The sequence below is a fragment of the Tupaia chinensis genome, unplaced genomic scaffold (assembly GCF_000334495.1).
Source record: "Tupaia chinensis unplaced genomic scaffold, TupChi_1.0 Scaffold000217_1, whole genome shotgun sequence".
Lineage (NCBI taxonomy): Eukaryota > Metazoa > Chordata > Mammalia > Scandentia > Tupaiidae > Tupaia > Tupaia belangeri.
Window position 1 is genome coordinate 2428740 of NW_006159692.1, and position 9875 is coordinate 2438614.

At 39.3% G+C, this 9875-nt stretch overlaps 1 pseudogene; it reads left to right on the forward strand.

Annotated features, from left to right (window-relative positions):
- Nucleotides 1-5421, forward strand: part of LOC102489735 (acyl-CoA-binding protein pseudogene) — an 8165-nt pseudogene extending 2744 nt beyond the window's left edge.
- Nucleotides 5422-9875: the final 4454 nt, after the last annotated feature.

Consider the following 9875-nt stretch of genomic DNA (forward strand, 5'->3'; position numbering starts at 1 on the left):
AACTTGCAGCTACTGCAAAGTTTGCTTGGTGTGAAAATCAGCTCCATGAGTGGAGTCATTCTGCCAAAGATCTTTCTGATATTCCAAAGTAAACTCCAGATTTTGTCTGAAAAACTACATACTTATCTTGAGAAAGTAAGCTCTATTTCTAAATGCCCACTGTAATACAGTGTTAAAATGCTTCCATAACTTGAAGTAGAGCTTCACTGAACATCACAAGTTATTCATCTTCCAAAGTGAAGTAAGTGGAACAATCAAGTATGTGTTAGTTCTTTCTCAACATTTCGTAGTAAGAGGGTTTCTTGAATCATAGTTTCCTTTGAAAGTGTAGTGCATTCTTAGGCCCAAAACTCAACTTGCAGCTACTGCAACGTTTGTTAGGTGTGAACATCAGCTCCATGAGTGGAGTCATTCTGCCAAAGATCTTTCTGATACTCCAAATTAAACTACAGCTTTTGGCTGAAAAACTACATACTTATCTGTGGAGCGCCCCCGCCCATCGCCTACAGCGCTCATCTTAAAGATGGCACCTAGCAGAAGCTCACTAAGCGCTCGAAGTTGTAAACAACTTCAAGGAAGTGGTGCGCGAGGAGCGTGGAGAGCACGGGAACATCACATGCAGCCAATCCCTACCCAAGAACTGATTTCCGCACACGTGGACAACATCCTGATTGGCCAGGGGCCCTTTATAAGGTCCTAGGGTTGGGGAGGAAGGGAAGAACTTCTGTATTCAGAACCTGGGGAAAATAAAGTGCTGTAGAGAAGACCGTCTCCGGAGTCGTCAGTTGCGCGGCAATTGCACATTATTCAGAATAGCCAAAAAGTAGAAACAAATGAAATGTCAATCAACAGATGAGTGGATACAAACAAATATAGAATACACACACACATACACATAGACAATGGCATATTATTCAATCATAAGAAGGAATAAAATTATGATATACACCATAGCAGAGATAAACCTCAAAAACATTAAGTGAAATAAGCCATTCACAAAAGGATAAATGTTTTATGATACCACTTATATGAGGTATCTAAAATAGGCAAATCATAGAGACAGAAAATAGATTAAAAATTACCAAGGTATGAGTGAGGAGTTAATGCTTATGAAGTTCCCATTTAGGATAATGAAAAAGGTTTGGAAATAGGTAAGTGGTGATGGTTGTACAACACTGTGGGTGTAATTAATGCCACTGAGTTGTACACTTAACCATGGTTAAAATGGCAAATTGAGTTATAAGTATTTTCTCAAAATTAAAAAAAAAAAGGTCCAACTATCTTTCCTATAACTGGTAACTAAATTCCTTTTTTCTCAATGGTTCATTTAGTCTACAATTGACCAGACACTTTAGAAACATATTCAAAGTTTCTCTAATTCACTCAACTCTGTAACTGGGAAGACTTGTGCTATCCTGGAAATCTTTTCCCAGATCAAAGCTCTTTATCAACTTATGCCTAAGCACTGACAGCCCTTTGGAAGCCATTGAAAAGGCTGTTTAAAACCGACAAATGTTTGGAAGCTGAAATTGCAACTGCACACGCTGCTTACAATTTTATGTTCCTTGCAAATTGTCATCATGCATATTTCTGGAAAAACTGAGAGATGCCAATTTAGAAGCTCATTTTTCTTTATTTTCATCTTCCTTAGTATTTCAACCTTGTTTTAAATCAGGGTTTGTCTTCTTAAAAAATGCTACAACAAGATCACTCAGAGTCATATTTTTTTTTTTCCTTTTTGGCTAATTCAATGTCAGAATTGTTTATACTGGGTTACATTTTAAGGAAAGTAATGCTCTTTCTAGATCCCCAAGGGGGAGGATGGGGGTTAGTGACTGGGTGGAAAGCTCTGACTATGGAATTGGAAAACTGGCTCTTTTTCACACCAGCTTTCAGTGAATTGCTTAGCTCTCTAAATTTCGGTTCTTATTGACAAAATGGGAATAATAATCCATGCTTTGCTCTTGTTGCTGTGTCGTTGAGATGATTAAATGAGGATAATCGATATAAACAAGACTCTGTGAAAAACAAAGCAGGACTTTGAGAGTGAGGAATACAAACAGTAAGGGGTACAAACCAAGAGCCAGGTAGAGTCCTGAGGCAGTACTCATCCTAACCACGAATCTCACCTCATACTAGAGCAAGCAGTGGGCGCCTTATGTTAAAGTAAGTGAGCCATGTGCCTGGGGAAGATGTTCCCTGTAGAATGTTAGTAGATGATAAAGAAGCCTTGAAAGAGCTTGAAGTACTTCCTGATCTCTGAATAGACTCAGAGAGATTACACAAAGGAAAGAGAGCTTTATCCAAGGAAGAAATACTCCAGAATTTTCTATACTAAAGAGCAAAGTCCATGTTAGAAAATTAAAGGGGTCTCAAACTTGACCTTGTGCTCAACATTTGCTCATCCTTAAGTGGAGCCAGATTTTCAGTCAAGTTATATGAAGCCCTTCATATACAGTTCTGTACATAAGCAAAAGAACTCTTGGAAAAAACAGACTACTCAAGCACTTCGTAAACCTAAATTGTCTTTTACTGTTCAACTAGGTGCTAAGTTAATTAATGTGATTACACTAGTAGAGGCACAAGAGATTTGAAGGGAGAAAAATAGAATGAAAGGGAAGAAAGTTAATGAACAGAACTGATGCCAGAAAGATAGAGGTAATTTAGCAATACAAAAATATCTTTAAAATAATCCTAGCTATTTTACTGTATAGTGAAAATATATTGCAATACTGCCCTGCCATGAGAAGAGAGCTGTTGAAGACCAAGATAGCATTCTTGGAAATTAGAAACATGATTTCCAAAAGTGTAAATGGTCTGCAGTCAGGACTGAACACAAAATTTTTCATCTGGAAAATAAAGAGAAGTTAATCTCTTCTACAATTATGCAAAATAGACAACATAGAAAAAGATTAGTTTGAAATTTGAAATGTGCAACATATTTTAGAGGCCCAGCATCTATCTCTTCCCTCTTCCCGACCCCCCACCAGGGCATATGTATTTGCTGGATAGAGACAGAGAAAGTGAGAAATCATTTCTCAGGTGGATAGCCATGACACAATCCTTTTTCCTTCATTCTCTTCTTGGCATTTTAGGCATGCATTCATACACACCTGGCATGATTTTCAAGCCACTCAGTCTGAGACTTGCCACTGTTGACAATCTGGGAGTTCAGCATCTTAACCACTATACCACCTGCTGCCCCTGTCCCAATATCTATCTTGAAGGAGTTCTTATAGCATAAACATTAAAAAATGAAAGTGGGAGAAGGAATATAAAAAGATGATTAATTTTTCTTTTAAAAAACTAATTAATTAAATTTAGGAATTCTGGTTTACATATAATAGATGTATTTTGTGGGCTACAGTATGGTTTTTATGGTATGCATGCAATGAATGATAAACAAGGATTACGTGATTATTTTTTCAAGCAATAGAAAGTCTCACCAAGTCCCGAAGTAGGATGAGTAGGGTGAACACACACAAATTAGATTGATATTGACAGATAGAGATAGACAAACATCCGAGTAAGCTTGCAAATACTTACATGGAAAGAAAGTATCCTCAAAGATTCCAGAAGGAAGGGACCAGCAGTTGGCATAGTGGCTATGTCGCTGGACTCCCATGTAGTCGATTGCGGTTCGAGCTCTGGACCCCGTGGCTTAAACTCATGCCGGGCGGGTGTATGTGCATGCCCAAGATCCTGAGAGGAGAATGGAGGAGAAGGGATTGCGGCATGGTTATCCTCCCTGGGGGGGTGATTTCTTGCTTTCTGTCTCCCTGTCTCTGTCTCTCTGGTGAACGCACATGCCCTATAGCAAAAAAAAAAAAAAAAAAAAAAAAAAAAATACACAAAGAAGAAAAAAAAAAAAAAAAAAAAAAAAGGATTCCAGAAAGAAGTAAAGCAACTTATAATATAATGCCGGGTAGGTATTAAAGTTTTGATAGATCTAGACACCAAAAGACAATAAAAGAGTAGCTTCAGGGCTGTGAGAGAAAAGGAGTTTAAATTTAGAGTGCCATACCTAGCCACATTAGCATTTAACTGTGAGTGCAAAGTAAAGACATAAACCTGCAAAGTTGACCATCCACAAAGCTTTACTGAAAAATTAAGAATATATTGTAGCAAAACAGTAAGTGAATGCAAAAAGGGAGGCAGGAAACAGTAGTGGGCTAATAAACTGGCAAAATGCATAGTTATTCCTAAATAAGTTTTAATACATAATATATTGGGTTGTGGGAAAAGTCATGACACATTTTTCCACAGAAAGACTCATCATGAATTCTCTGACACCTAATAAAAATAACAAGACAAAAACCTGGGGATAAAATATCATTTTTTTTAATGCTTTTGCCTTAGGACACATGAACTCAGTGGAGAAAGACAGAGAGACAGAGAGAGGAAAATTGAGAAATCAGCCCCCACCCCCAGAGGGGGAAGGCCATGCTACAATTCCTTCTCTCCATTTTCCTCCTGCAATTTTGGGCATACACACATGAGTACCCAGTGTGATTTTTAAGTCTCCGGGTCTGGGACTTCAATTGTGGTCTAGTGGAAATTTAGCAGCTTAACCACCACACCATCAGCTGGCCCCAAGAGGGAGACATTTTAGACTGATAAAAAGTGTAATACATCTAGAAGATATAAACTTTTATTCATTTCTTATATTCAAAATATATTAAAAATATATTAAAACACTAGGGGAAAAAATGTGATTAAGAACTGACAAAAAGGCCACAAACTTAATGGGAGATTTTACGGTTTCTCTCAGAACCCAACAGATGGATTAGAAATGAAAGTAAGCATAAGGGTATACATCCATGCATCCATGCTATCCAATGGGGTGGCCACTAGACACCTATGGCTATCGAGCACTTGCTGTGTGGTTAGTTGAAATTGAGATGTGCTGGAAGCTCAGAACACACATTGGATTTTTCAAGACAGAACATAAGGAAAGGAATGTGAAATAGCTACTAGTAATTTTGGTATCGATTGAATATTAGAAGAAAAGTATTACACATATATTGGGTTAAATGAAACACATTATTGGCAGAGATGGGATACCAGCACCTGTGATTCTAAAGGTGCTTGGTGGTCTGTCTTAGGTTGTCACTTCCTGCTTCTTGCCTCCTCCATGGGCACCCAGGAATCCTTACAGCTTTGTCTGTGTCTCTCAGGCTGAGTTTGGGAAAGCCGCTGAGGAGGTTAGCACCTCAAGACTAAGCAAGGGACAACTAGATGCTATTTATCTACAGCCACTACAAACAAGTGACTGTGGGTGACATTAACACAGAGAAGCCAGGGATGTTGGACCTTAAGGGCAAGGCCAAGGGGGACACCTGGGATGAACTGAAAGAGACATTCAGGGAGGATGCTGTGAAACCTTACTGTGACAACATAGAAGAACTCAAGAAAAAATAGGAAGTGTGAGAGACTAATTTTGGCTGCCAGCTGCACCTTGAATCTAAACTGATGGATAACACTTTGTCTTTCTAATACTATGATGATGTAAAATAACGAAAAGAACTGGCTAACCCCTTTCCTCGGGGCCGGTTTATGTTATGGCTCTCACACATGAGGGGCTGAGACAGTTACTGGCTTTCCCTGAGTAGTTTTTAGCAGAGATCAATTAAAATTACATCTGTTACTTTAAAGACAATAAAAATAAAACATGAAGACATGTCACTCCTTCTCTTTTTAGTTTTTGTGGCTGCCAACTGCAAGAGGAGAGTGTGTGCAGGCCACTGCATGGGACTGAGGCCACCTCTTTTCTCCAACCAGGCTGATAATGACAGTGTAGCTGCAGCTCTAAGTTACTTGGGAGACCAGCAAGCACTTATCTGCCATCCCAAATGCCTTATTTCATCCACCTGCCTTTCAGAGTCAAGTTTATTGAGCATGAGCACAGGTAAGATCCTGAGCTGCATAATGACATTATGATACAGGGTTTAAGAGCACGGAATTTGGCACCAGACAAACTCTGATTAGAAACCCAGTTCTGGGGGACCAGCAGTTAGTGTAATGGCTATGTCGCTGGACTCCCATGTAGTCGACTGTGGTTTGCGTCCCGGACCCGGTGGCTTAAAACTCATGCTGGGCGTGTGTGCGTGCGTGCCCAAGATCCCGAGAGGAGAATGGAGGAGAAGGGATTGCGGCATGGCCGTCCCCTCTGGGGGGTGATCTTTTGCTTTCTGTCTCTCTGTCTGTCTGGTGAGCGCACGTGCCCTACAGTGAAAACCTCTCAAAAAAAAGAAACCCAATTCTTCCAGTTATTCGGTCTGAGGCAATTTCCTTAACTTCTATGAGCCTCAGCATCCTCATTCCCTGAAAGAACCTGAAATAGCAAATTAGACAAGATCCCCAGGAAGGAGGTAGTGTCTGCTCACATACAGTAGCAATTCCAAAGAAGTTTGTGATGTTCATATTACTTTAGGAGTAAGTTACAATAAAAGGTCAAGGGAATTCTATCCAAAAGAAATAAAGTGAGGAAAGACATGACACAAGAAACAAAATAGTGTTTTGAGGGAACTACATTTGATCCATTACAACACAAGAGTAGAGGGAAGAAACTGCTAGGATAGGTAAGGGCTGCGTCAGAGACTGTCCATATGTTGTGCCAAGCAGTTCAAGCCCTATGAAGTGCTGGATGGTTTTTGAAAGATTATCTGACAAGGAAAATCTTCAAAAACTTTAATGTCAAGGGAAGATTTGTATCTTAGTTAGATGACATTCTATACTGTGGGAAATGAATTGGAGGGGGTCAGAGCCTCAGTAAAGTATAATAATTAGGAGGCTGTGACAATGACTCATAGGTCAGTGAGTCTTGACAAGGCAGTCATGGGAGAAGGGAACTGCAGAAGACAGAATTGATATGTATAAATATGCACACAAGTATATGATAAAATTAGTGAAAGTCTGTGATTAACTATAATTGAGGAGGGAGAAAAAAGTAGATCAATAAGCTCAAGGTAGCACCAAAGTTACTGCCTTTGATTATAAGAAGAATGGTCATACTTAAAGGAGATTAGGAAAATGTAAGGATATGTAATATATTGATTTAGAGACCTTTAGGAGGATGATGATAAGGCCTGTGGTATAAACAATAATGAGGCTGACTAAAGTGAATTAGAGATAGACATCCCTGGGGAGGGTGACAATGAGAGTAGCACTGGTGTTGGATTTCCCACCTGGCAATTCATTTACCCACAATGTTGGTTTAACAGGAGTGGACCTAAAGTCTAACGCAGATGCCAAGAACTTCAAAAACTGCAAAAGATGTAACCAGGAAGGCAGAAGATAAGAGATACAAGATTCTGGTATCACATGATCTTGGAATATGGAGGGTAGGTAAAATAGTGTCTCCCCCAGTGACATCCAGATCCTAATCCTCAGAACCTATGAATATGTTACTATACATAGCATACAAAACTTTGGTGATGTGATTAATGATCTCGAGAAGGGAAGACTATCTTAAATTTTTTAGGTGGGCCAAGTGAAGTTGCAAAGGTCCTTAGAGGGGGATAAAAGGACCACAGTCAAATATGAAGAGATGATAACAGTAACAGAAGTCAAAGTTACATGGGGCCATAGTGAAGGAACTTGGAGGACCTCTAGAAGCTGGAAAAGACCAGGAAATTGATTTTCCCTTAGAGCCTGCAGAGGGCATATGGCCCTACTGACATTTTGATGTTAGGACTTTTGGCTTCCAGAACCATAAGATAATAAATTTGTAATTTACTTACTTACTTACTTATTTATTTATTTATTTAAGAGGTTTCAGCCTTAGGGTACATGCATGTGCCAGAGAGAGACAGAGACAGTAAGAGGGAACATGAGAAATCACCCCCCAAGGGGGATGGTAACACCACAGTCCCTCCTCTTCCATTTTCCTCTCAGGATCTTGGGCATGCACACACATGAGTCTGGTGTGATTTTCAAGCCACTTGACCCAGGACTCGAACTGCAGTTGACCATATGAGAGTCTAGTGATAAAACCACTACACAATCTGCTGGCCTCCATTATGTTGTTTTAAGCTACTGAGTTTACTCTAAACTACTAGAACATCTATAGAAAACTAATGAAATGAGTTTTGTTGAAATTCACGTAGAGATCAATGGAAGTCTGCTCAGAGACTGTTCTCACCTCTAATGTCAAGGAAGATGCATGTCGAGGTGTTGAAGGGAATACCTCATGAATGAAGAAGCTTTCAAGAAGGATATTTAGTGTTGCTCCCTGGCTTGATGTGTTAAAGGGGCTTCCTTTAGTGAAGGACGATCATCTACAGTTGATGATTTCAACTCTATGTTCTTGGCGCTCCACCAATGGCTCTCTTAGTGGCTCTTTGCAGTCAGGTTCCATTCCATTGCCATTGCTCCTTCTGTTCTAGTCTTTCTCTTGGGATTGCCCCTCCCTCAACTTTGCTTCTTTCATTCTTTACTATAGCAAAATAAAGGAAACGTTTACCACTCTCAGAGCCACATGAATGAACTTGGGTTTCTAGACACCAAGGCCTGGAAGACATCTTTTTCTTTTTGTTTCTGTTTTATCTATCACCAGATGCACTGGCTGCAAAGTCTTCCATCTGTTTAAATGACAGGTAGACACAGAAAGAAAGAAGTATGCATCTTGGATATAAAATGTTCCAGAAATTAAGAAAGAGATTTTGGCAGAAAGGTGTCAGACACTCAAGACATATATGTTAAGCTATGCAAAGGTCTGAGTAGCAGGTGTAGGGTATCAGAGGCAAAAGGCAGCTTGGTACTTACTTCATTCCAGTACTTGGTACTTCATTCAGTCCTGTCCCGAGTAAGGACTGACCCTGGAGTGTGAAGCCTGAGTTCAATGACTGCGGCAAACGGATAAGTATGACTACAATGGAAGGAAAAAGAAACATGGAATAAAATAGTCCTTAACAGGATGATATTTCTCTTCATTCCAGATGGTTGAAGTAAGCCTCAATATTATGCAATATTAAACTAGAAAAGTCCTTAGTAGCAAGAAATACAGCATGATTGAACATGCTGTGTTAGTGTTAAGGTTCAGTGTTAAGTGCTTTATATCCACCTGATCATAATAACCAAGCCTTGAGGTTAACATTATTATTATTTTTGAGAGGTTTTTGCCATACGGTGTGTGCACTCGCCAGAAAGACAGAGAGAGATAGAGAGAGACAGAAAGTGAGAAATAACCCCCTGGGTGATTTGTTCTCCTCCATTCCCCTCTCAGGATCTTTTTTTTTTTTTCATTTTCTTTTATATATTCAATCACGTTATTATTTGGCTTACAAAATGAATATTTCAACAGGTGAACATTTCTCCCTAGTACAGTTGATAAAACTATAAAATAACTTCAACAGATAATACCATATTTATTTATCCCATTAATGCTTTGGCTCCCTATTTTTCTTCTAAATATCCTTCCTCAGACCCTCGTCTTTCACACACACTGTATCTGGTATTTATATCTATATACTGTGTTTCTATATCCTTTAGTCAATCAGTTTCAGTCATAGAGTGCAGACATTCGGTATATATTAAGTGGGGACATACAATGCCTCTCCTTCATAGCCTGGCTTGCTGCACTCAGCAGTAAATCTTCCATATTCATCCACTTCTGGTCAAAATCCAGGGTTTTGTTGTTTTTTTATGGCTGAATAATATTCCATAGAGTATGTCTGCCACAGTTTTTCTATCCATTCATCTGTTTGTGGGCATTTGGGTTGTTTCCATGACTTAGCAATTGTGAATAGTGCCACAATAAACATCGATGTACAAGCACTTTTCTGATTAAGTATTCTTCTGTCCTTTGGGTAGATACCAAGGAGTGGGATTGCTGGATCATATGGTAGTTCAATTTGTAGATTTTTGAGGAATCT